A 27,999-nucleotide genomic window follows, 5' to 3' on the forward strand; every position below is an offset into this window, starting at 1 on the left:
AAATTGATAAACATAAATATTTGGTTTGTAATTAAAAATAAAAGAAAACAATAGTGGGAAAAAAAAAGGTAATCCTTAAATAATCTGAATAGTCAATCACTATGTTATGATTACCCATTTTTTTTCAGAAAGCAAGTCCACATTATCTCTAAGTATTGAATTCATAGTTGACTGCACCTAGAACTTGTAGGAAATCAACTGTGACATAATTCTCAACACTGTTGTAGTCTTCCTGACTATTAACTGTAGTGAGGACAGATATTTCAGTGGGACTTTGAGAAGGAAAAAACATGATTCTATTTTATATATATGTATACATTTATTTATATATGTAATATTCACTAAGTAGATGATAATATCAGCTACTGTAAAATAAAGATATAGATTAATTTTCCTAGGTAGAAACACTATTCAGCTTGTGTGGAAGAAGTGTTCCTTTTTAACAGTTGTTTCTCTCTACTCTCCCTTAAACTGTAATACATCTGTTTAGTTGTTCACATGATTATTCAGTTCAGTTTTCTATATGGGCTTTTCTAAACTATAAAGCCTGAAATCATCAGCTAATATTTCAGGAGCAGGGTCATTGGTGTTTCAGAAGAGAATAGAGTGGGGTAATTCTGTGATTTATAACTTCAAGATGAAATGGCAAATCCTTTTAAAAAGATAATTGTGACTAACTTCCCATTCCACCACACACTCCATAGTCACTTTTAAAGAAAAGACAGAATGATACTTCCCTCACAGAAGGACTGAGCTATAATAATCACACTGGATGTAAGGAACGATTCCATGATTAGGAACATCAAATGGAAATTTTCCTCAAAAACATAAAATACCAACAGAGAATTTCAATGACATAAATATGCTTCTAGATGGCACTGAAAACTTAAATTTCAAAGAAAATTATTTTTGTGAAATCTACGGTAAATGCCAGCTAATATATTTGGATATTGTTGGTTTTAATTAAAGGATAATACCCATGGCTGGGGACTATATACACAGATTTTTTGTCTGTGTATATGAGTAATTGAACACCACAGTGAAAGCACGCATTTGTTAACAGAAAAACTATTCATAACAAGAAGTATAAAGTGACTTTATGGTAAATAATTGCTCAAGGCAGAAAAACAGGTGAAAGTGTAATGACAGACTTCAGAAGTAAGGAGAAAAAAGCAATATACTGTCCTTGTCAGTACAGTGCTACTGATACTAAAACAAAATATAGACGTGTGCATACACAGACACATACACACACACACGTTATTAAGAATATATATGTTAATCATTCTGACTACTGAAGCTGACTACTGAACACACAGGCATGACAAAACACTGTGAGGTACATTTTATGAAACAGATCAGAAAAATAAAGATTTGCATACATTATTCAGATGAAAATGCTATTTTTTACCCATCATGCTACTATACAAATGAAAATGGAATCAATGAATCACAGAATCAAGAATCATAGAATTGTGGGGGTTGGAAGGGACCTCCGGAGATCATCAAGTCCAACCTCCCTGCCAAAGCAGGTTCCCTACACCAGGTCACACAAGTAGGTGTCCAGGCGGGTCTTGAATATCTCCAGAAAAGGAGACTCCACAACCCCCCTGGGCAGCCTGTTCCAGTGCTCCGTCACCCTCACCATAAAGTTCTTGCATACAGTTGTGCAGAACTTCCTATGCTGCAGTTTCCGGCCTTTTCCCTCTTGTCCTATCTCTACACACTGCTGAAAAGAGTCTGGCCTTGCCACTCTGCCCCCCACAGCTTAGGTATTTATAGACCTGGATCAGGTCCCCTCTCAGTCTTCTTTTCTCAAGGCTGAACAGACCCAGTTCACTCAGCCTTTCTTCATAGGAGAGATGCTCCAGGCCCTTCACCATCTTTGTCCACCCTCTGCTGGACTCTTTCCAAGAGACCCCTGTCTTTTCTGTACTGGGGAGCCCAGAACTGGACACAATACTCCAGATGAGGCCTTACCAGGGCAGAGTAGAGGAGGTGGATCACCTCCCTCAACGTGCTTGCCACACTCTTTTTAATGCACCCCAGTATGCCATTGGTCTTTTTGGCCACAAGGGCACACTGCTGGCTCATCACCAACCTGTCATCCACCAGGACACCCAGGTCCCTCACCGCAGAGCTCCTCTCCAGCAGGTCATCCCCCAACCTTTACTAGTGCATGCAATTATTCCTTCCCAGATGCAAGACTCTACACTTGCTTTTGTTAAACCTCATCTGGTTTCTTACTGCCCAGCTCTTCAGCCTGTCCAGGTCTCGCTGAAACACAGCACAGCCTTCAGGCATGTCAGCCAATCCTCCCAACTTTGTATCATCAGCAAACTTGCTGAGGGTGGCCACTATCCCCTCATCAAGGTCATTGATGAAGATGTTGAACAAGACCGGACCCAGCACAGACCCCTGAGGAACACCGCTGGTTACAGGCCTCCAATTGGACTCTGCACCGCCAACGACGACCCTCTGTGCTTTGCCAGTCAGCCAGTTTTCAACCCACCTCACTGTTCACTCATCTATCCCACATTTCCTCAGCTTTGTTATAAGGATGTCGTGGGAGACAGTATCAAACGTCTTGCTGAAACCAAGGTAAACTACATCCACTGCTCTCCCCCCATCCACCCAGCCAGTGACAACATCATAGAAGGCTACCAGGTTGGTCAAGCACGACCTCCCCCTGGTGAACCCGTGCTGACTACTCCTGATAACCTCCTTCTCTTCCAGTTGTCTGGAGATGGCATCCAGCACAAGCTGTTCCATCACCTTTCCATGGACAGAGGTGAGGCTGACTGGTCTGTAATTATCTGGATCTTCCTTCTTGCCCTTTTTGAAGACCAGAGTGACATTGGCTATCCTCCAGATTTCAGGCACTTCCCCCATTCTCCAAGACCTCTCAAAGATGACAGAGAGTGGTTCAGCAATCACCTCCACCAGCTCTCTCAGCACCCATGGATGCATCCCGTTGGGTCCCATGGATTTATGAACATTGGTGTTGCCTAGGCTCTCTCAGACCACCTCTTCCCTGACTAAAAGGAAGTTTTCCATTCCCTAGATCCTCTCACAAACCTCCAGAGTCCAGGATTCCTGAGGGGGAGCTTTTTCACTGAAGACAGAAGCAAAGAAGGCATTCAGTATCTCCGCCTCTCAGCATCCCCCATTACCAGAACACCCCCCTCACTTAGTAGGGTAGCCACGTTCTCTCTAGTCTTCCTTTTACTGTTAACATAATTAACCTTTATCACCTTTGCCAGATTTAATTCCAGGCGGGCTTTACCCCTTCCTCGTTGCATCCCTGCAGACCCTTACAACATTTCTATATTCTTCCCAAATGGTGAGACCCTTTTTCCACATTTCATGGTCCTTCTTCCCTTTGAGTTTGTGCATGAGCTCTTTACTCATCCACACAGGTCATTTGCCACCCTTTCCTGATTTGTTGCTCACAGGGATGCACTGATCCTGAGCTTGGAAGAAGAGCTGTTTAAATACTGACCAGCTCTCACAGGCTCCCTTGCCTTCTAACATCTAGGCCATGGGATAGCTCCAAGCAGGTCCCAGAAGAGACCAAAGTTGGCTCTCCTAAAGTCCAGGGTAGCAATCCTACTTTTTGCTTTGCTTCTTCCACTCAGGATCTTGAACTTCACCATCTCGTGGTCACTACAATCCAAGCTGCCCCCAGCCTTTACTTCCTTGACAAGCCCTTCTCTATTAGTGAGAATAAAGTCCAGTAACGTCCCGCGCCTCATCAGTTCCTCCACCACAAGTGGAGGAATACCCAACAAGTGTCAAGCCATACCAGCCCGCCCCTTGATTCTCACCCACAAGTTCTCCACTGCTACACCACTCTCACCCAATTGGATTTCAATACATTCTAGCTGCTCTCTCACATAAAGAGCAACTCCACCACCCCATCTCGCCAGCCGATCTTTCCTAAAAAGCACGTAGCCCTCCATGACAACAGTGGCCCACATTTTGTCCCCTTCCCCCTTCTTACCTAGTTTAAAGACCTTTCAATGAGTCCTGCCAATTCCTGGGCTAGGATCTTTTGACCCCTTGCAGACAGGTGAGTTCTATCTGCAGCCGTCATGCCAGGAGCAGAGTAAATTTCCCCATTGTAAAAAAAAAAGAAAGTTATTGTGCCTGCACCAGCCTCTAAGCCATTTATTGATGAGGAGGGCTTTTTTGATCCTCTCAGTGTCCTTCCCCACCTCTGAAGGGATAGAAGAGAAAACCATCTGCACACCTGCTCCATCAAGTACACTCCCCAGTCCCTTGAAGTCATTTTTGATAGCCCTCAGGCTTCTCTCAGTAGCATCATCACTGCCGACCTAAAATACCAATAAGGGATAGTAGTCAGATGGGTGAATAAGCCCAGGAAGCTTTCTAGAGATATCCCTGACCCATACCCTGGGGAGGCAGCACACTTCCCTCCAGGTGGGGTCAGGCCAACATATCAGGCCCTCAGTTCCTCTTAGAACTAAAATTTAACTAATACCATATCAAAGATGAGCAATGACTAGTCATTAGATTTCTTGGGGAAAATGAAAGAGTTCAGTTCATCTATAATCTACAGATGAAAAGCCATTTTCTGTCTTAGTTTCAGAAAGCCATTTTTTTTCTTTCGGAGATGTTTTCACACCTACTAAAACTTTACACAAAGAAGAAATCAGCACTCTCCCTAAACTATGAAGTAGCTACTCATATTGTACCTTCTCAAATGCATCTTTGGTTCTTGCAATTTCGTTATAGTGAAAATCAATAATTGTTGCAAAATTTGAAAAACTTTATTTGCAAATGTGTATTTTGGGGCAAAATAAAAGTTACCTTAAAATCAGATCTTCCCAAGCTTTTTTCCTGATAAAAACACTGTTCTGTTTTCTACTGTTTATTCTCTCTACTACTATTTCTACTCCATATCTGTTTATTCACTTATGCAATTATTCTGGAGATGGACAGTTTATTGCATGATATGAAAGGAATGTAATATACTAGTATTGCAGTTGCACTATTTTTCACCCTTGAAAAGTTGAAAGTATAATCAATATTAACAGGAAATGCAATCATATAGAGCCTGAACTTTTTTTTCTCAGCATTCACGCTATTTTTTTCCTTGTCTTTTCAAATGCTTTTTGGTTCTTTAAATGAAACATTTTACTCATTTCATGTTTGTCCCTGTTTTATTGGTATTCTATATCAAGACATCATGCAGCCAGCTGTTAGTTCTAAAGCACAGTGCCGGGGAGCTGCACTTCCTGGGTCCTAGCTCCAGGCAGTCTCGACTATTCTCAATTGGGTTCTGGCTCTCCAAGAGGAAGGTACACTGAGAAGTGGCAGACTGAAATTCCCAGAAATCTCCATTATTGCCCACATGATTTCTGATGCGATAGAACTTTCTTCCATTTCTGGGAAGCATGGCTAGCAGCATGGTCAGAAATCCTTTCCCTCCCATTTGTTTGATTTATCACCCATACTGTCTTTTATATCGTACTATCTTACATTCTTTTACCATTGGTAGTAAAATAGTTATGTTTCCTTATCTCAATTGAGTTGTCTCCATTTCTTTTTCCCAAAAAGAGGGAGAGGGAGGAAAAGAGGCCAGAAAGGCCCCTATCATTCATGATAACACCAACTAAACTGTGACAATCTTTCAATATTTATATACTTCACTGTTTCCTTCAGACATAATTTAAGGCTAAAATTATGGGGTTTTTTTATTGTTCTCTGCTTCTGAAGAATTCAAAATAATTTTGTGTTTGAGTCCTGTTTTAAAACACTTTGTTCACAAGGCATATACTTATTTAAGTTATTGGAAGCATTCAAGGCCAGGCTGGATGGGGCTTTGAGCAACTGGGTCTAGAGGGAGATATCCCTGCCTATAGCAGGGGAGTTGCAACTAGATGATCTTAAGGGTCCCTTCCAACCCAAACTATTCCATGGTTCTATGATTCCATGAAATATATAATATCATATATAAAAAAATATTTACTAAGGATCTGTGACTCACTATTCCAGTTCTAAATATATTCTTAATGAAACAGGGATATAATCTTTGAGAATTAAAAATATCTATTTGTCAACTGAAAAATCAGTTGCATATGTTGATGCTAGAACTAAAGAAAATTAAATCTTTCAAGGGTTTTTGGCAGATTGTTATGCCTAAAAGTAGTTTGCAGTCTAGCACTGCAATATCCAATTGCTTCTTTGTATTTAGTAGTTTCTTTTAATCATCTCATATTTACATGTAGTCTATATGCATTGACATGACAAAATCATTAAAATCCCTGATTTCAGTGCAAATAACTTACATAATTCCACCAGTTTCAAATTATTCCACTAATGTTCAGTTATTAATTTATTGAAATTGGGGGTGATTTGCTTGTAGAAGAGGTAGATTAATTGACATTCTGTCATTCGTTATTTCCAATGGCATAACACTGTATGCTGAATTTCACATCTTGTCTAACTCTGATTCATAGAGAAATGATTGGTCAGTTATTATTCGTTCATTACAAATTGCTATGGGTTGAAGTAAAAATCACAGCAAAGTGGTTTTACAAAGGTTCATACTGGGATAAACGATTCTATCAACAAAACATGAGTCATAGTCAATGCCAGAAACACTAACTGAAGAAATGTGATTTATGTATCTTATTCTGGGATTTGGGTAGTTTTTGACATGTTTACACATATATTTTTCCCTCAGCACCTCAGTGCTTCATAAAAGTGGTGTTCTGCGGCTCTCTCCCACACATTTTACAAATTGTTCCTGTTTCACAAGACATAGGTCCAAAAAGAAAATGTCAGTAGTAAAAATACATGGCGGATGGAAGCAGGGCTTACCATATTTAACAGTTTCTTAAGAAGACAGATGTAATCACTTCCTCACGTTGATGTTACCCCCTTTCCTCCCTTTTCTCCCCAGCTTTTTTTGCTGATTATAATGTCATATGGCATGGAATACCTGGTAAATTAGTTTGGGTCAACTGTTCCATCTGTGTTTAATCCTTCAAACAAAGTAACTTAATTCAGTTTGGTGATATATCCCTAGCCCTTATTGCTTGGTCATAAAATTATTAGATTTTTGTGGTTCTCTTCATCAACGAAGTCACATCTGTTCTGGAATATGATAAAGATTATCCGACACTGAAATATAATTTTTACTACTATTATTTCATTTTGCATTTTTATTATTATTATTATTATTATTATTATTATTATTATTAAGCAAGGAAACAAAGATGCTACCATCTTCACTTCTAACAACTTCTTAGATCTAAAATAATGTTTTAAAAAAAAATTGCAAGGGCTTACAGAATTCATGCCTGTTTTCTCCTAGGAATGTGTTGAAATTTGATGGGAAAAACTTTGATGGACTTGGCCATATTTTCTGTGCATTTCCACAAGCCTGTGCACAAACATGATCACAGAGCCTATGAAAGACTCTTTGGGCACAAACACTGTTTTACTAACAAACAAACAAACAAACAAACAAACAACAAGAGTATAAATTCATGAAGCTGCAAAAGCCGAAAAGGTGCGGAGCATTCTTAACTATTCATAATGTCAAGGTTTTCATTGGGATACAACTAATTTTTTTGTAGAGACTTATTTGAAGCTGTGTTTTGGATTTTTTGATCAAAGTAGTGATGATAACAGACCAATGTTTAGTTGTTATGGAGCAGTGCTTAGCAGAACCAAGGACTTCTTTATTTTCCATGCTGCCCTGCCAGTGAGGAGGCTGGAGGTCAATATGAGCTGGGAGGGGACACAGGCAGAACAGTTAACCCAAACTGATTAAAGAAGTATTCTGTGCCACATGACATCATGATCAACAGTAAAACTGTTGGAAAAAAACTGGTGAAAAATGGAGGAAAGGGAGAAACACTGAAGTGGTGGTTTGATGGCATCTGTCTTCCTAAGAAACTCTTAAATGTGTTGAGCATTACTTTCCTGGAAATAGTTGAACATCTGCCTGCCAAGGGAAAACAAGGGATAAATTCCTTGTACTGCTTTGCCTGCATGCATGGCTTTTGATTTACTTTGTAAATTATCTCAACCCTTGAGTTCTTTCAAGTTTACTTTTCCAATTTTCTTCCCCATCTCACCTGGGGAGAATGAGTGAGTGAGCAGATGTGTAATGCTGATCTCTGCTGGAATTAAAATACAAAACAAAGCTATTACTAGCTCAAAATTTGAGAATATTTTAATACACACATATATTTTTTTCTCCTACTCTTAGCATTAGTACTTTTTTATGTGCAGATCTGTGTATACCATTATTTTACATATACATTATTTTAATTGCCCATTTTTTATTTTTGCATGAATTTTAGTTAAAAATGATTGTGTAAATAAAAGAAAGAACTCCAGATATGATATTATTTTCACAATTTTATTACATTCTAATTAGAATTTAATGAATTACATGTTTCTGTATGCTACCTGAAATAAGAACCTGAAAGAATTCTTCTGAGAAGCTGACAACAAACAAAAGCACTTGTGACTCTTAGGAATTTTTCTTCTGCTCTTGACTACTCAGAGACTGTCACATTATATGAGTGGTTTCTGCTATGTCTTCTAGTTGGTGTGATATTTCAATGAATTATTCTGTACTGCTCAAAATTTTGGAGTGATACAAAAGTCAGTGCAGATTCTGCTGTCTGCAATTATTTTTTCCATGTCAAAATTAACCTTACTGCTCTTCTTTTTGAATGTTAATGTACTGTTAATTGGAAATGAAAAAATAACTAATTGTTTCTCAAGTTCCTTCTCTTGTGATTTTTTTTTTTTTTTTTTTTTTTTTTTTTTACATAGAAGAGCGGTACAGTAAAATGGCAAATGTAGAATAACAAATGATTCATCATTTAATAAATAGGTAAATCCATGATTCAGATTACTATAATCAAAATTTAGTTGTAAGAGAAATACACAATTAATCATAGAATCATAGAACGGTCTGGGTTAAAAAGGACCATAATGATCATCTAGTTTCAACTCCAATGCTATTTGTAGGGTTGCCAACCACCAGACCAGGCTTCCCAGAGTCACATCCAGCCTGACCTTGAATGCATCCAGGGATGGGGCATCCACAACCTCCTCAGACAACGTTCCAGTGCGTCACCACCCTCTGTGTGAAAAAAAAGTGTAACCTTAACCTTTGAATGACATGAGACTGAGAAGCCTCAATATGCTGCAAGATAACGTAATCAAAGTTAAGAAGACCTTTGTTCATTTTCTCTGAAAAAATTCGGATGCATAAAAAATTGCTATAAATCACCTTTGGACTTGGAAGTTAATGCCACATTTATTGTTCACAAACAAGCTTCTGCCTAAAACTGTCCCAGATTTAGAGAATGTCTTTTGGCAGCCCCCTGGATTCCTTTTGATCAGCAGCAACATTTCTTAGAAGGATGGTGAATGGGACTGATTCAGTTATTGCAGTTATTGTTACAGCTGGTGGGGAAGGGGCTGCAAAGAGGCCTTCAGGCAGTGACCAAGATAGTCTGGGACTTTTTGAGTCAAAAAAAGTCTGGCAATGATGGTGGAAACAATGCAGAGTGAAGATGGAGATGGACCTCTAGAAAGAGGACACAGCAAACCAAGGTTGCCAGGCCCAACTAACTGCCTCCTAGGAGTAATGGCAATCTCAGCTCTGGCTGAGGGGCTTAGCCACTGAATGAAAGAGTTGGGGAAGAAGGTGAGTAGGCAGTGTGCCATCATGCATGAGATCAGACCAACAGGATCTTAGATACCCTTCAGAGGCCGACGGTTCTTCTTCCTGGTATCACACAGGAGAAAATTTAAGAGCACACCTGAGCCAGTGTGGATGAAAAGGAGAAATAAGCACAAAGTAAATACAGGATAAAATTTTCTGGGATAGAATGTGGCAATTAAATATACTTTTTTTTTTTTTTTTTTTTTTTTTTTTTTCTCCAGATAATCAATTGCTAGGCAAAATTAATACTATTCCTGGACTTCTGCAAAGGATATACTTTCATGCTATCATAGAGATAGGTGAAAAGAAGAAAAGAATCTAAGAAAAATTCTATGGGGAAAAAATAATAATAGGTACCAAATAGGCTGGAAAAAATTCACCCAAGGATTGTTCTCTGGATTAGTCTTACTTAACATTTTCATTTCATTTATGACCTTGGAAGAAGCAATAAAAATGTTCTGATTACACATGATTTATGAAGTACAGCTTTCATGTCAGAACATCAGTGTACACAGTGCATAGGATGATGCTATAACAGTGAAAACTATAACTGGAATGCAATGCAATAATATAAACTAGATCATGAACTATTGAATTAATTACAAGAATGCTGCATATAAACTAGACTGTGTTGAAGAGCTATAAGTAAAGCAAGACATTCATTTATTAGTTCTTCACAGGATATTTGTCAATAATATTTGAGATAGAATGAAACGTGAACCAAAAAGTGCATTAAGAAACATTTTATGTGGTGGCTAACCTGTATTCTCATTTCCTACTCCTAAAAAACAAATTCTAGCACATCAATGCGGAGATTTTCTCATAGTTTGTATTCTTATTCTTCTTTTGAGGACAGGGAGAAAGGGGAATGTCATTCCTCTTCCCTCTACATAATATATATGACCATTGTGGTGCTGTCTGTAACATCAGATCATTTCCCTCCTTGAGGAATTTACTTATTTCAACAAGAGGGCTACTGCATTGTGAACTTCACAATGCAGTAAACAAGATTGCTGGCTTGAGCACTAGCACTGTAGGAAGGTTTTTTAGAAAATTACTCCACTATTCTAAATACAACACACATGCTTATCATTGCCCAAAGAAACACTGTTGCTTATCTCGGGTTGTTTGATTTAGGATGGAGAATGCATGACTCAGAATTATGACTGCACACACCCTGCTGTCTAAATAATTGAACAATTAACAATTGCTGCAGCTTTCACATTCTGTGGTAAAGTTACCATATCTTACATTCATTCTCATGTGAAACACAGTATATTACAGGTTACTTAATAGTAATTAAAATCTGTCTGTAACAATTACATGGAAAAGGGAATTCTATTCTAGTATAATTCCAAGCAGAAATAAAAGAAGTAGTAGAAGAAGAAAGATTTAGTAAGGCATCACTATTTTGTTATGAAATCCAAATGCTTTTGGATTTAGTCGTCCTTGTTCTACTCAAACAAAACTTTAGTTAGTCACTTGAATGACTCTCTCACTTGAATGACGTTAGCAAGTACAACACGCTGCTCCTTAGATATAATGGCTTTAACTGCTGTTAGTGATACATATACATTATTTCCAAAAGATTATTTACTTTCTCTCTTTATGGTATATTTCCTTTTGGTAAATTAGAGAAATTCTGGTACAATAAAGAAAAAATTATGAGGGCTACTCCTAAAGTAGTATCTCCTATTTTATTAGGATGATCCATTACGTCAGAGATAGATGGTGGTGGTGTGGCAGTAGAGACTGAAACTTCCCACCAGTATTCTATTAAATTTTGTTGCCATGCAATTGTTGGCAACAGAGGGGCAATCTGACATAATGGCATCTGACATGGAAGTGCATATGAAGCTAAGGTGTGTAACTAAATTTCTCCATTTGGAAAGAATTGCACCTACTGACATTGATTGTTGCTTGCTGAGTGTTTATGGAGACCAAAGAGTGGATGTGAGCATAGCAAGGTAATGGGTGGTGCGTTTCAGCAGTGGTTACCATGACAGTGGACAACTGGTTCGGATGAGACAGAGCTGATTTTCATCACAGTGTCTGGTATGATTCTATATTTTGGGTTTAGGAGAAAAAAGCATTGATAACACACCAGTGTATTAGTTCTGTAGTAATAGGGCAATTGGAAACAGTCTCAGACTAGAAGAGGGGAGACTTAGACTGGACATAAGGAAGAAATTTTTGCAATAATAGTGGTGAGGCACTGGAACAAGTTGCCCAGAGATGTGGTGGAAGCCCCATTTTGTAATTCAAGGTCAGCCAGGACCGGGCTCTGGGCGTGTTGAAGTCCCTGTTCATTCCAGGGGAGTTGGACTAGATGATCTTTAAAAGTTCCTTCCAACTCAGTGATTTTATGATTTGATGATTCTTGCTGAGCAGCACTGTACAGAGCCAAGGATATATCAGTTTCATACTCCCCTGCCAGCAAGAGGGGCTGGGGGTGGGCACAAGGATCTGGGAGGAAACAGAACAAGGACAGCTGCCCTAAACTGGCTAAAGGGATATTCCACACCGTATGACATCAAGAACAGATACTATAAAATTGAGGGTAGTTGCCTGGGGGAATTGGCCAGGGGAGACTGCCACTGCAGGTGAGCAATTGTTTGTGTATCACTTGATATATATGTATATATGTACAATGGTGATAATTATCAATATAAGTGTAAAATTATCACCATTAATGTTATTTCTCTCTTCTTTTTCTGTCTTGGTAAATATTTTTTATCTCAACTCAAGTTCTACTTGATTCACTCTCCCATCCCACTGGAAAGGAGTGATGAGCGAAAGGTTGTGTCATTGTTAGCTTGGAGCTAAGCATTTACTCTATCAGATAGGGTCATCGTGCTCTTTGTATCTGTTGTAATTTCCATGGAAATAAATAGGAGGCATTGATTTTGAAGACACCTATATGTATTTCCATCGATATATGCCAGCTGGCAACATAGCTAGACCATTTTATGGATTGAAATTAAATACTTTTTCCCATCTCTATGGTTTTTTTCCTACCTATTTGATTTAATATCATTTAAAATTCTATGTACAGCTGAATCAATCATTATTAAGATCATTTTGTCAGTGCATGCACATTATTGTTTTAACATTTGCATTCTTAAACTCAGAAGGCTTTTTTTCCACAGTACTGATACAACAAATATGTCAGTGAAACTTCACATTTTCCCATTTTTATTTTACCCTCTTCTAATATGCACAATATATTAAAAATGTCACTATAGTTCAAACAATATAAAAAATCAGGCCATGCATTCTTAGTATAAATATCAAATAGAATAGCTGAAAATAAACTCATTTTTCATTTTTAAATAAAACTTTATATTCACCCTGCACATAGCAGGGGGGTTGAAACTAGTTGATCAGTGCAGTCCTTTTCTATGCAGGCCATTCTGTGATTCTATGATTCACTAATCTTAGAAGTTGATTTGCTTGTATACGTTCATTTGGAGTTATATGCCTAAATTCAGACATACTATTATCTTATATGAATTCAGGTAGGTAACATTGGGAAAAACTAGGTTTTCCATTTAAATGTGGAACATTAATTCACTGTTTTCTTCCTGCTTAAACATAGAGCTTCATAGTTGAAAAAATAAACAAGCCTTTGTGACATCTGAGGTAACTTTGAACCTGCACTGGGTGGGGAGGGAAAAATGAATTGAAGAAGTAGAGAAACTAGTATTTCCTGCAGGACTATACAGAATCTAGGTATTGTCATATTTAATATTCTTATTTGCATAATGAGAGCTCTTACAAAAATACTTTTTTTTTGTTTTTTTTCTAAGGGAGGAGGGAGGGGAAGGGGACAAGAGGGGGGAGAAGTAGGGAAAGGGGAAAAGGAAAAAAAGGAAAAGGAAAAGGAAAAGGAAAAGGAAGAGGAAAAGGAAAAAGGAAAAGGAAAAGGAAAAGGAAAAGGAAAAGGAAAAGGAAAAGGAAAAGGAAAAGGAAAAGGAAAAGGAAAAGGAAAAGGAAAAGGAAAAGGAAAAGGAAAAGGAAAAGGAAAAGGAAAAGGAAAAGGAAAGAGAAGAAAAATATAAAGTTCCCAAATATTCCCATTAATCCTAATTTTGTCTGTACTATGTTAAAATCATTACAACAAAGCAGATGGGGAGATTACTTGAGTTAGCTCTTTAGGATGTTAATCAACATGCTGTTTTACAACCAACATTGATTTGGAGAAAATTGTAAAGAATTATGTAGATGTGCAGGCTAGCTTGACCGGAATTGTAAAATCTGCAAGTCCAGACCTAAGTGATTTTGAAAATATTAATATATATGTAATAATCGATCAGTTAGTACTAGGTCCTGTTTATGGTATATAGATTAAACTTATGCTTCTGGCTACAAGCGTTAAAAAATATTTGAAAATATTGGGTTATGGTGCTACGAAAATCAAAGAAAAATACTAAAGGAATGCAGTCTGAAGTTTGGATTGGCTCAATTATGTGGAAAAAGATGATTGAAGGATTAAAGCTCTGCAAACTGCCCAGCACATAATTTATAACGTGGTATTTGCCTGGCCTAATACTTAAACACATACTTAGGATCATATTTAAAAGATATCATTGAGTTTTGTCTGCCATTTGGTCAAACGTAAGGCAAAAAGCCAATAGTAGCATGATATGCAGGTTTGACTTGGAACTGTATGAAGCTTTGAATCTTTAGGTTTGGATGAGCTCCAAATATCAGCATTCAATATCAGCAAAAAATATCCCTCACACAGCATGCCACTTAAAACAACAAAAACAACAACAAACAAATAGAAACAAAGTAATATTGAGGACCTCTACAGACCAAACTGCAGCACGGTATGTAGCATTCTCTAGGATAATGAGATGGCATAGTCTGGACTCTCTCCTTAGAAATAAAAACTATTTTACTATTGATGGTAAAGATATTGGAATTCGGCAGTGTGTGCATTCCAGGGAACAAGAGATTGAAAAATTTAGGTAAGCTATGGCACTGACAACAGCAAGCATGGACTTGGGCTGTAAAAAAGAGATTAAGTAAATGAGATGGAATTGCAAATCCAATTTAGATATACTATTGGTGTTTTCAAAAGAAATATTTTCCACAAGAAAAGAAGAGGAAACAATCAGAGAGATAAAAACACCTATTGCAAACTTTCAGCTCATCATGATTAATGAAAGAACTGGAGACAATGTCCTCAAGTTGACCTCAAGGATGATCAGGTTGGATACTAGGAAAAAAATTGTCTCTGAAAGAATGATCAGGCACTGGAATGGGCTGCCCAGGGAAGTGGTTGAATCACTGTCTCTGGAGGTGTTCAGGAAACATTTAGATATAGCACTAAGGGACATAGTAAAGTGGGAAGACACTGGTAGTAGTTGGATGATTGGACTAGATGATGTAAGAGATCTTTTCCAACTTTGATGATTGTATGACTGAATGTAGGACAAGGAACACATATTATGACAGGACCTAAATATTCAATGATATTCACATTTGAGAAGCAGGATGATTTAGTATTAAAAGAGTATAATAGAAAAGATGGTTCAGTGTTTCTTTGTTTTTATGTGAGCACTTCAGTTGAGCAAAACCAGGAAAACTCAAAAAATGATGAAACAAAGAATATACACGTGTATATTCACTTGCAGTATACTTATGCTATGGACTGCTTTAGCGTTGACTGAGAGTACAGAAACTTGGCTGGATTTAGAACACAAGCATTATGTAAAAAGGATAAATAGGGCATTATTTTGGAAACATCAAGTATCTGAGCACAAGTCTTTCTCCAAATAATAATGAGAAAAAAGAGACAATTGTGTTGAAAGGCACTGGAAATGAATGATCACACATATCTAATGGTTGAGAGTTAAGCATCATTCTTTGATTAAACTAGTGATAAAAATTTTGAGTTATAGGATTTCTTTCCTTTATGATACAGCGATCCTTGATTCCATCTTAGTTTATTTCTAGGGCTGACGTGGTTGGATTTGCTCTTTATTTTCCTGAAATATGTAAGTGAATATATGTATTTTTAAAAATAGTGAAGGAACTGAGAACAGAATATACACGTGGAAAGTCCAAAAAATAATTGTGTGTAAGTGAATATCTACCCTTTTGACATGTTAGCCTACTTAGAAGCTGGATATAGTCTTTTTAGAACAATCCTGAGGGAAGTATAACATATAAATTGCAGGGCTGACTGATGCTCCAGACCTGTAAAAAACAAATCCTCTTTTTCAAGATCTAGAAAAGGAAGAAAAGTAATATTTGCCTGTATCAACAGAAACAAATGGCAGTGCTCCATGCCAAATAAGGCATGGCTTCTTGGTTCTCAGCAGAAGTCAATAATTACTAATAATCTCATTTTTCTTCATTTTCCTTCCAGAGTATATGCTTCCAGATAACAGTACAAAAGAGTTACTGTATTAGCTACTAAATTGGGAACATAGGAAATGTATGACAGATTTAGATAGCTGAAGGAGACACTTAACTATCTTTCAAATTTGTATAACTAATCCTACTGGAAATTGATGCTATTTGTCCATACCTAAGATTCATTTGAAAGTTCTTCTGTAACTATCTTCCCTTGACACTTGCACTTGAACAAATATTTTTTTCTGTAAATGTAGTAATTGCAGTTTCTAAATCAATGGAAGACAAAAATTATTCTTGTTTGATGTTTGAAATAAAACAAACAAACAAACAACAACAACAACAACAAACAGTTTGGCTTATAGAAGAGTATTTTACAAGTTCCAGCTGGTCTATAGAATCACCCGAGTAACAACTGCAAATGAAGAAAAATGTTAAAAATCTTAAAAGTCAATAAATCAAATAAAGCAATCAACAGTCCTTAAACTGCCCATTTGCATATTTTTTTTTTCCACACCCAAGAAGGCTAGATGTTTACAGTGAATGAGTAGGATATTACCTGGTTTTATGTCTACAAAAGTAATCTAGATGGTAATATGTATTTCATGTTAAACAAGAAGAAATAGATCTCATGGTCTTGTTTAGGAATATATCAACCTCCACTTATGTAAAGTTTTATAGACCTACTGATATATGTAACGCTGCAAACTGATTTCTAAAATTGATGAAAATTTGAATTTCAGTATTTAAGAAAAATATTACAGATAATAAAATTCAGAAACAATAATAATTCCCATCTAATGACATTTCTCATCCTGGAGGTATACTTCAAAAATTGTATATCAGATGTATTTTATATTTTCAAGTATTCTAAAATTGTTACCTCCACTACGACAGAATCATCAAGTTAGATGTTTTTACATGGCATGTCATAACAAGATACTGAGAGCTAAGCACACATGCTTTGTTTGTTTAAGGGAACATTACCATGCATGCCAAACATTCTTTAAAATCATTGTGATATTCAAGTTACTTCATTGCTCGTTTAACTTGAACTATCTGTATTGGTTTGGAGATTTGACTTTTCAGTGTCTCAAAAACTCAAACACTTAAGTTCCTTGAAAACAACTGAGTAGGTAATGGCAGGTTTCTGTGCTAGTTCATCTTTTTATAAGACATTCACTTTTGGAAAGACTTATAATAAGTTCTACAACTAAGGGAAACTTTTAGATGTTGCTTTCATTACATTAAGCAGTGGAACACTGATTACAAGACAGGAAACACAGGAAGTAAGGTTATCTTGATTTTATATTTTAAGAGAAGTCTGATTACTAAGCTTGCACTGGGTATCCATATAAGCCTGAAATGTGCCTTGAGTATGTTCCATGCCATAAACAAGAATGGTACGATGACTAAATGCACATCATATATTACTTGGTATTTATATTTTTCATGTCCCATGGCTTTATCAACCACAGACATCCGTGGCTGTTCTCACAGTTTATCGCTGCTTTTGCCTAGACCTCATTGCTGGTCATTCATAGTAACAGCCCTTAGATCTTTCTCAGTGTAATCTTTCAATTTTTCCCGGTTGGCCACAAAGCTAAAACTCATAAGAACAGCCTTCCAAGGGCCTTTTATATAGCCTGTCTTCCATCAAGTAACCACATATCTTACACATAGAAATTTTCTGATATTTATGATATGATGTTAGCATTATATTTGGCTGAATGCCAAATTGAAAGTACTTGATCCACTATGCATTTTTTTTTCTTTTCTCAACTGTTCGATCTGAGGAATTAACTGATATAACAGTTGGAATTTTATGGGCCATAATGAGGAAAAATATGCCACAATTATATTTATGTTCCATACTATCACTCTTTGTAAAAGATTGGCTATTGTTTTTCCTCCTTCTATTTCTTTGGATTTGTTTCAAACCTCTTAACCAACAGAATAATTTGGTAGTATCTTTGTCTTAGTGCATCCCCACCTGTTTTTAATAGTTTAGAGGGAAAATTGCCAGCTCCTTCTGCTTTGTTTTTCCTGAATGTTCTTGTTGCTTCCTGACTTTTCTTTTGTAAATTGAGTTCTTACACAAGTCAGCCAGCTGTCTGAAGAACTGACTAGATTTTGGTCACTTCTATCATGATGTTGCTTAAAGAAACGTATTGGGAATCTATATTCCCAGGTGTCTGTTTTTAGCTTTAAAACTGAGCAAGCATAAGGAGTTGAAGCAACAAGCAAAGCTTAGAACTAGAGATACAGTTATGGCAGGGAAACTAGAACTTTCCTAGAAATTCCCAGATTTCCATCACCCCTGGAAATTAATTAGGTTGCCATGCATATTTCCTGGCTGGGTAATCAACTTTTTGTTACAAAGTTTAGCATGTGTAATGCAGCCTGCAAGATGCCTGTTACTTTCTGCTCCTCTGATCCCTTGAAAATCTTAACATTCCATTTACCATGTATCTTAAAATGCTTTAAGTAGCACTGGTTTTGTGGTGAACTCTCCTTTTCTTGTCATTCTCTCTTGTCAAAGGATGAAAACAAACAACGGCTCCCTCTTCATATATGTCATCCTTACTTTCCTGATAAAAAGTCCTAAAAACGCACTATTTCTAACTGCTGAAATGAGTAATGAAATATGCAAGCAAGCTGGAAAACAATCTTGTTATTGGTCAAGTTTTCAAAAATTAGAATACAGCACCTATTGATTTAATTCTGAAATGAGAACAGAGATTTCTACACAGATCAGTCAATGAGAAAGAAAAAAAAGAAGTAAATCAGTAAGCACAACTGCTTTAAAAGATAATTAACTTTTCTTGTTTCTTAAGGTCAAAAATTTAGTCTACGGCAACAACGTGCATCTGGATTATTTCCTATAGGAAAACTCCTAGTTTTCTACACTCTCTTATAAGTGTCTGAAAACATATCTCTGCCTTGATTTGGAGTATATGTGCACTGGGCAAGTTCTGACTGTGTATTACAATGACACTTAGGTGCTTGGGATCTTCTGTCTCTCTTCCTGTATGTTTTTTTTTTTTTTTTTTTCCAATAGGAAGCAACTCATGTGTGCAGACAAAGCAGATACCACCACGTGTTCCACTATGTCTCAGATCTAGGATAAACCTTCAAGAGACCATGGTGTATAACTACCACAAAAAATTTGAAATGCCCATCATATCTAACTATAATTAGTATATTCCATACATATTTTTGAAATAGTCTCCTGTAAGAGCAGTAACATAATAAAGTATTTTAGGAAATATATTTTAGAAATACAGGATGGGATTTTTTGAAAGGAACCGAAGAAATTAATCATTCCTGAAATAAAACAAAATATGACCACCTTATGACACCAATACGATCAGCATGGGCAATAAATGGGGAGCTGGAGTCCGTTGTGTACAACACAAACTATAACTTAGTTGCCATTACAGAAACATGGTGGGATGGCTCCCATGACTGAAGTGCTGCAATGGATGGCTATAAGCACCTCAGAAGGGACAGGCAAGGAAAGAGGAATTAGAGAGTGCTTTGATGTTGTTGAGCTTGGGTAAGGAACAGAGGGCCAACAAGACAGACATCCTAGTGGGGTATGACTGCCTAGCCAGATGAAGAGACGGATGGGGCATTCTACAAAGAGCTGGCAGGAGTTGCACGATTGCCATCTCATGCTCTCATGAGGAATTTTAACTTCCCTGATATATGTTGGAAGTACAGTGTAGCACAGAAGACGTTTAGGAGGTTTCTAGAGTGTATAGAAAGTAATATCCTGATGCAGCTGTTAAGAGAGCTTACCAGGGGAGGTGCCCCACTAGACATGCTCCTCACAGAGAAGGACTGGTGGGAGATGTGAAAGCCTTGAGCTGTCCCAAGCACAGTGACCAAAAAAGGTAAGAGTTTTTGATTCTTGGTGAGGTTGGAAGGGGGGCAGAAAAATTGTTACCTTGAACTTCTGTAGGGCAGACTTTGAACTGTTCAGGTTGCTGACAGGGAGAGGCCCTTGGATTTCAGTCTTGAATGATAAATGGGTCCAGGAAGACTGGAGACTCCTCAGGTAGGAAGTCTTAAGGACACAGGAACATTGGAATGGGAGGGTGGTTGGACTAGATGATCTTGCAGGTTGTTTCCAACCTTGTGATTCTGTGATTCTGTGATTCTGTGAACATGCTATCTATGCCTGCTGCAAGATGATCAAGCAAGGAAGAAAGTGGGTGTGGATGATCAGGAAGATTTTCCTGAGGCTCCAGGATAAAAAGAATCTTCTTTCAGTAGAAGAAGGAATGGGCAACTTAAGGAGAGTACAAAGAACTTGTCAGGATGTGCAGGGAGAAAATTAGAAAGACAAAAGCCCTGCTTGAACTCAACTCGGCGGTTGGGGTAAAAAAGAAAAAAAACATTTTTTAAAATATAATAACAGTAATAGGAGGGCTAAGGAGAATCTCCATCCTTTACTGGATACAGTGGAGAATGTGACTACTGAAGATAAGGAAAAGGCTGAGATTCTCAATGCCTTCTTTACATCTGTCTTTAAATGTCAGACCAGTTATCTTCAGGGTACTCTACCCTCTGATCTGTAAGTCATATATAAGGAGCAGAATAAACTCCCCATGATTCAGGTAGAAACTGTTAGAGACCTACTACTCCATCTGGACTGCCATAATTCCATGAGGCCAGATGGGATCCATCTGACGGTACTGAGGAAGCTGGAGGAAGGTCAGCAGTTTACAGGCTGGTTCAACCTGGTTGCCTGACTAGTGGAGTGGGGTGACCCATGGAACTGGGAAATAGAAAAGGGAAAAAGGGGAAAAGGGGAGGAAGATGGGCCTAAAAACAAAGCAGCAGAAATAATCTCAGGAGAAACAAACTAATTTACTAAGTAAGATATTGGAATGCAAGATAACACACTGTAATACAATATAATTAGAATATAATTAGAATATAATTAGAATTAGAATTAGAATTGAGTATATATATATAATTGGAATTAAAGCTAATAAATCAAAGAAAATGAGAGTATTCAAAAATCAAAGGCCTTACTGTAATGCTGCGATGAGATGGCACCTGCAACAGATATGAGCCAGACAATCAAAAAAGGGAAGGTGAAGTGTTCTACGAACAGTTTTTATATTTCCCTCTGGGCAGAAATGATAACAAAAGAACAAACAGTACTCCAGAAGATCTCTTCTGGATCAGGTACTCAGAACTGGAGCATTAACTCTTTAATTCTCAGTTTACTACATGACGTTATGATGTGGAATACTGATAAGAAAATATCATATAACCAGGAAAAAGATGTGTTAACCAAACTGCTCTCCAATATCTATAAGCATTCCTGGTTAACCAGAGAGGTCAAAGAGTATTGAAGCCTTGCCAATGTGACTCCCATCTACAAGAAGGGTTGTAAAGAGGATCTGGGGAACTACAGGACAGTCAGCCTGATCTTGGTGCCAGGAAAGATTATAGAGCAGACGATCTTAAGGGAGATAATATGGCACGTGCAGGACAGCCTAGGTATCAGGCCAAGCCAACATGGTCCTGCTTGATCAATCTGATATCCTTCTATGATCGAGTGACCTGATTACAGGATGAGGGAGAGGATATTGATGTAGTCAACCTAGACTTCAGCAAAGCAAAATCTCCCCACGATTCTCCTGCAGAAGCTGGCAACCCGTGGCTTGGACAGGTACACTCCTGGCTGGGTAAGGGACTGCCTGGAGGGCCAGGCCCAGAGAGTGGTGGTAAATGGAGCTAAATCCAGCTGGTGACCAGTCATAAGTGATGTTCCCCAGTCAGTGCTGGGGAACTGTCCCGTTCAATATCTTTATTGATGACCTGGATGAGGGCATTGAGTGCACCCTCAGCAAGTTTGCAGATGACAATAAGTTGGCATGAAGCATTGATCTGCCTAGGGGTAGGAAGGCCCTACAGAGGGATCTGGACAGGCTGGATTGCTGGGCTGAGGCCGATGGGATGAAGTTCAACAATACCAAATGCCAGGTCCTGCACTTTGGTCACAACAACCTCAGGCAGTGCTACAGGCTTGGGGCAAAATGGCTGGAAGATTATGTAGAGAAAACGGACCTGGGGGTATTGGTTGGTGCTCGGCTGAACGTGAGCAAGCAGTGTGCGCAGGTGGCGAAGAAGACCAATGACAACCTAGCTTGCATCAGGAATAGTGTTGCTAGTAGGGTTAGAGAAGTGATCATCCCTCTTTGCACTTGGCCCTGGTGAGGCTGCACTTTGTATACTGGGTTCAGTTTTAGGCTTGTCAACTCGTCACTAAAAGAAAGACACTGAGGCCCTGGAGTGTGTTCAGAGAAGGGTAACAAAGCTGGTGAGGGATCTGGAGCACAAAACTTACAAGGAGTGACTGAAGGAGCTGGAATTGTTCAGTCTGAAGAAGATGAGGTTCAGGAGAGACCTAATTGCTCTCTATAACTACCTAAATATAACTACCTTTATACATATTAGGTGACATTGCATAAACTTGAAGAATTCATTTTCTTAAGAAAATAAAAATCAATATAATCCTGTGATCTTTTAGGGGAGAAAACCTAATGCACATGAAATTTAATTTAGGATGATTCTGATAAGTCATTATTCACGAGGTTCTGAAATAAATCAGCAAGAAAAGGAGGGCGTTTACATGAATTAGTTTCCTTTTAACTTCGACTGATTGATTTAAATATTGTCACAGCAAAATCATTATTCTATCACACACAATGATATTTTGTGTTCTTGGATTCCATTTGTGTGGAAATGAAGTTGTATCTGTTGCCTATACATATGACAAGGTTAAGTTTGGAGTTCTACACCTTGGAAGGTGTAACTACATATACAAGTACAGGTGAGGGGCTGCCTTTATGGAAAAGAGCTCTGCAGAGAAGGACCTAGGTGTTCTGGTGGAGAACAGGTTGGCCATAAGCCAGCAATGTGTCACACAAGAAGACATAAGGTATCCTGGAGTGTGTTAAAAAAGCATGACCAGCAGGATGAGGAAAGTGAACCTCCCCCTGTACTTTACCCTGATGAATCCACATCCAGAGTACCGGGCTTCAAGAAATATGAAGAACTTCTAGAAAGAGTCCATCCAGATGATTAAAGGCCTGTAGCATCTCCCTTGTTAGGAAAGGCTGAGAGACCTGGAACTATTCAGCCTGGAGAAGACTGAGAAGGATCTTATCAATGCTTACAGATATCTAATGGGTGGGAGACAAGTGAAAGGGGCCAGGTTTTTTTTTGGCAGTGCCCAGCTACAGGACAAGAGGCAATGGACAGAAGCTGGAACAGACATAGTTATATGCGAATATGAGGGAAAAAAAAAAACAAAAAAAACTTTATTTTTAAGGTTACAGAGCACTGGAGCAGGCTGCCCAGAGAGACTGTGTCTGTTTCAAAACCCACACACTTTCCTGTGTAACCTGCTCTAGGAAACCTGCTTCAGCAGGGGGCTGGATTAGATGATCTGAAGTGGTCCCTTCCAACCTCTACAATTCTGCTATTATGTGATTCTACTGACTTTTGACTACTGTCATTTTCTCAACTGTTTAAATCATACTGAGCATTTTAATTATATATCTTTTATCTGCCACTGCTACAGTGTAAGAAGATGCAGATGCAATATCAGTGGTTTTAAATGGCAGAATTCAACATTGTTAAATAATCAGTTATTCTTTCTTTCTCACCTTCAGAATGTCAAAAAAGGCTGAAGCATAATAGAAACCTTTAGCTCAGTTTTGCTGGTTGGGTGATTTATAAACTCATTTAACAAATATGATTTAGATGTATGTGCTGAAAGTTCCCCACCCTAGCCCAAAGACATTACTGTCAGCTTAAAATTCTGGCAGTAAACAAACTACTTGTTGTCTCAGGCCTTATTAATCTTCAAGCTATTTGAATTTAAAAGCTGCTTTTGACATGGAATCCACTGTAAATCTGTACTCTCTGAATTTCCACTGACACTTCAGGGTGACATTATGATTTTTCATTTTAAGGAAGTCTCTATGTTCTTGCTTAATCTCATTACCTGTTATGCAGGCATTATTTTGTTTCATACTAAATATGTAGCTTACTACAAATTATTGTGTCATTGTTCTGCCAAAGCCATCAACCATAAGGGATTTTCCTAGTGAACAAATATCAAAATATAGACAAGATTATCATAATTTTAAAGCTGGCATCTTGAAAGCCTCAGGGGTCTTTTATATTAAGCCTCTTTGTTTTGCAAAGCTACTAGCATGAAGTTATGAGTGACATTAACAATTTGTATCCCTTGCAAAATAAATTTAAAAAAAATCACTTTTTTTTCTGTTTTCATAGTAAACCTGTTGCATTACAGCATATACTAGCTTTTTAAATTTTTTGTTTATTTTTATTGAGTGTTTGCTTTTGTATTTACTGACATTATATTCTAGTAAAAAAAGGAAGGAAATTCAAAGCCACTTAAGAATAAAACTGAACTTGACTAAAATGATAGAAATTATGTTTAAAAAACAGATCTTTAAGCACCTTACATTTATTTATTTATTTGCCCAGCAGTATGTATATGAATTTTCGTAACTTTAAACACAGTTTTTAACACTAATTGTTTCAAGTAGCATTTAATACTTACATAATTTTCTGTTTAATATTATTTTTAAGAGTTTTACTGAATGAGGGTTACAGAATGGCAATATAAATATTCTTTCAGTGGAAAAAGATATTTGCTTTTGTAACTGAAATACATGGAGGACCAAAAAGTGCTTTATTTCATATTTCCTGATCTGTAGTTGACAAAGGAATTTGACATGCTTCATTACAGAAAGTAATGAAACACAGATTCTAATTTTAATAACAGTGAAAAGGATGTAACAACGTCATTGTCTCTTAAAATGAAAAGAGATATTAAAAAAAAAAAAACAAAAAAAAACTAGCCTTGATCAAGGATATATAGACTGAATAATGAGGAAAAAAAAAAAAGTTAGAATGGAACAACAAATGTGTCAGAGATCACTTATGGAAGACACCGACAAATTTGATTTCTGATAACTGAAAAGATATTGTAGTTTAGACTGCCAAGGATTTGATAGTCATCATGGCTGTTAAAAAACCCTTCTACATTTCCAGTTTCTCCCTGTTTCTGCCATGTGAAGTGTTGGTTTCAGTCATAAGAAGACCTCAGTTCAAGCTTATATATCAGGTCTCTCTACCATCAGAAATAACAACCTATGAAAACTGATTTGTAAAGTGATGCCAAGTAAATTCTCTCTCAAACAATACCCTATTCTCTATTTATTTTATTTTATCACTCAGAACTGGTCTAGTAATAAAGACAAATGGATTACCACAAAGGAATGTGTACAGCTGTGTAATAGGGATGATATGATTACTGATGACGTAATGATTCACATGCAACTGTCTTGTAGAAAGCAAAATCAAAATGTACTGTGGATGTTCATAGTGAAGCATAGACAGAAAGGAGGTAAATTTTTCAAAATTGTTTTAGCAGTACTCACTAAAATACAAGAAAAATAAATTACTTATAGTTCTTAACTTACTTGATGCAGTACAACAGAGACAGAAAATTGAGACCGTTAATTTTATAGCCAATAACCATTGCAGTTCTTTTCTAAAGAAAGAAGAAACCAAATAAATATAGTTATAATGTATAATATAATTACAATATATAATTTGCTTACTTATTTCCTCCAACTACACAAATATTGTGTAGCGACCAAACTAGTAAGAGCATCCTCTCAGTAATATTAATGGTTTCTTTCCAATCACAGAGAGGTTTTGAGTGTTGTACAGACTGCAGTACCTGAAAACTGTGAGACCAAAATCTACCCATGTCCTTCCATGTCCTTTGCACACTCTGCAGAAGTGAAAATGCAACTGCTTAATAGGCTCAATATTCCAGGGACAAAGACATTTTGAATTAAGATACATAGGCATTGGGCTTGGTTGTCATTATATTCCCAGTCACTGACCAAAATCCTCCTTTTTCTCATTTTTCCAAAAGTAACTTAATAGTTTCTATATATAAACTACTTAATATAATTCTATAATAGTAATAAAAATGTTTTTAGTAAACATATTAATTTAAATATGGTATTTATCCACTTCATATGAAGAGTAGATTATTGACTAATTAAAAGCCTATTTTACTTCATGCATATATATTATCACTCTGTATAAAATGTGCTTATATTTTATCCCAAGGAAATGGATTGAGGTAGTTTTGATGTCTATATTATGTATCTGAAAATTTATGTCTATTTTTGATGAAAAGGCTAGCTAGTTTTTCTGTCTAATATCAAAAGCAGATAGATGTTAAAATTTCAAACTTCTGTATATCTAAATCCTTCTTCAGAAGTAGCTTGAGATTAATAAATAAATAAGCCCAATATAAAATTATCTCAGATATTTTGCTAACTCTTTGGAACTGAATGAAAATGAGAGACAGCATTTAAAAAGATGATCTTCAAATAAATATGCAGCAAAGATAAATGGGGTGTGTAACATAACCGACCAGCTTTTGTTGAAAGGCAGTGCATTCTAGTTGCTGGAAAACAAGCCTGGAAAGCAGAGTTTTGGGCAGACTAATAGCTCCAGGTAGTAATGGAAAACTATTTTGCAGAGGTTCATTAGAGGTCACAGTTTTACTTTACACTGAATCTTTTCTGTAGTTCATTGGACCTTTACAGTGTGATCAACTTTCCTCCTTGTGAAGTAAAGCAGATTTTTTTTTTTTTTTTTTTTGTAAGAACATGATTTATTTTTATTTTAAAAACTGTTACGTAAATATACAGAATCATTCAGTAACATCTTCATTAAAACTGATTCAATATGTCTAAAAATTAGGAATATTTGATTTCACAGAATTTTCTCAGCAAATCCTAAATATGTTATTACTTGAAAACTGCACTCACTTTGAAGAACATGAGAATACAGAACACTGCAAAGGAGAAGAAAATGTATCCATGAATCCACTATATATACATGTATTTCAACAAGCATGCTGAACAGCAGTAGGCATGTGCCACTGTTTCAGTAGTGAAAAGCTCCATTGTATACTATCCTTTACAAGGATGTGTGATGTGCTATTTCTGGAGATACATGCTTTGTGCAATATCTGACATTCAAATTGAGAAAAATACCAAGCAACTCATGCATTTCTATGTGATGGACAGTACACCTCATTTGTTGGCCTGTCATTTGAATATTGCATTCTGTCTAGAGGAAAGGAAATGGAGGCCATTGTACTGGCTGGGAAAGGGAGGTGGGATGACTCTTAATCTTAGAAGCAGCCATGTGTGTTGGAGGGATGTACCACTCTAACCTGCAAGGTTTTTCTAGATGGTGTGCAAGTTAGGCGGATCTACCCTCCTTGCACCAGGTGTCTGTGCAGCACTGAATAAACTGTACCTGCTTTGTAATCTTACTTGGGTTACAGAGTTTGATTCTGCACATCAAAACTTCACTCCCATTTTTGAGAGAAAAAAGAAGACAAAAGAAACAACAAGCCAGTGAGCCTCATGTCTGTAACTGGAAAGATCATGGAATAGATCCTCCTGAAATTTGAGTTAAAGCACACACAAGATAAGATGTTATGAGACAGTCAACTGTTGAAATGAGTTTCAACAAGGGCAGATTGAGTCTTACTAATCCATTGGCCGTCAGTGATGGAGTGGTGAAATCAGGACAAAGTAAGAGCAACTAATGTCATCTATCTGGACATATGTAAAGTCTTTAATATTGTCCCACACCATTTTGATATATGGTCCTAATTCTTATCTCTAAACTGGAAAGATGGATTTGAATGGAGGATTATCCAATGGATAAGGAATTGATTGGATTGTTGTAGAGCTGTTATCAATGGCTCTATCTCCAAGCAGAGGCTAGTCATGAGCAGTGTCCAA

Source organism: Lagopus muta, chromosome 1 (genome assembly GCF_023343835.1).
Source record: "Lagopus muta isolate bLagMut1 chromosome 1, bLagMut1 primary, whole genome shotgun sequence".
NCBI classification, from domain to species: Eukaryota; Metazoa; Chordata; class Aves; order Galliformes; family Phasianidae; genus Lagopus; species Lagopus muta.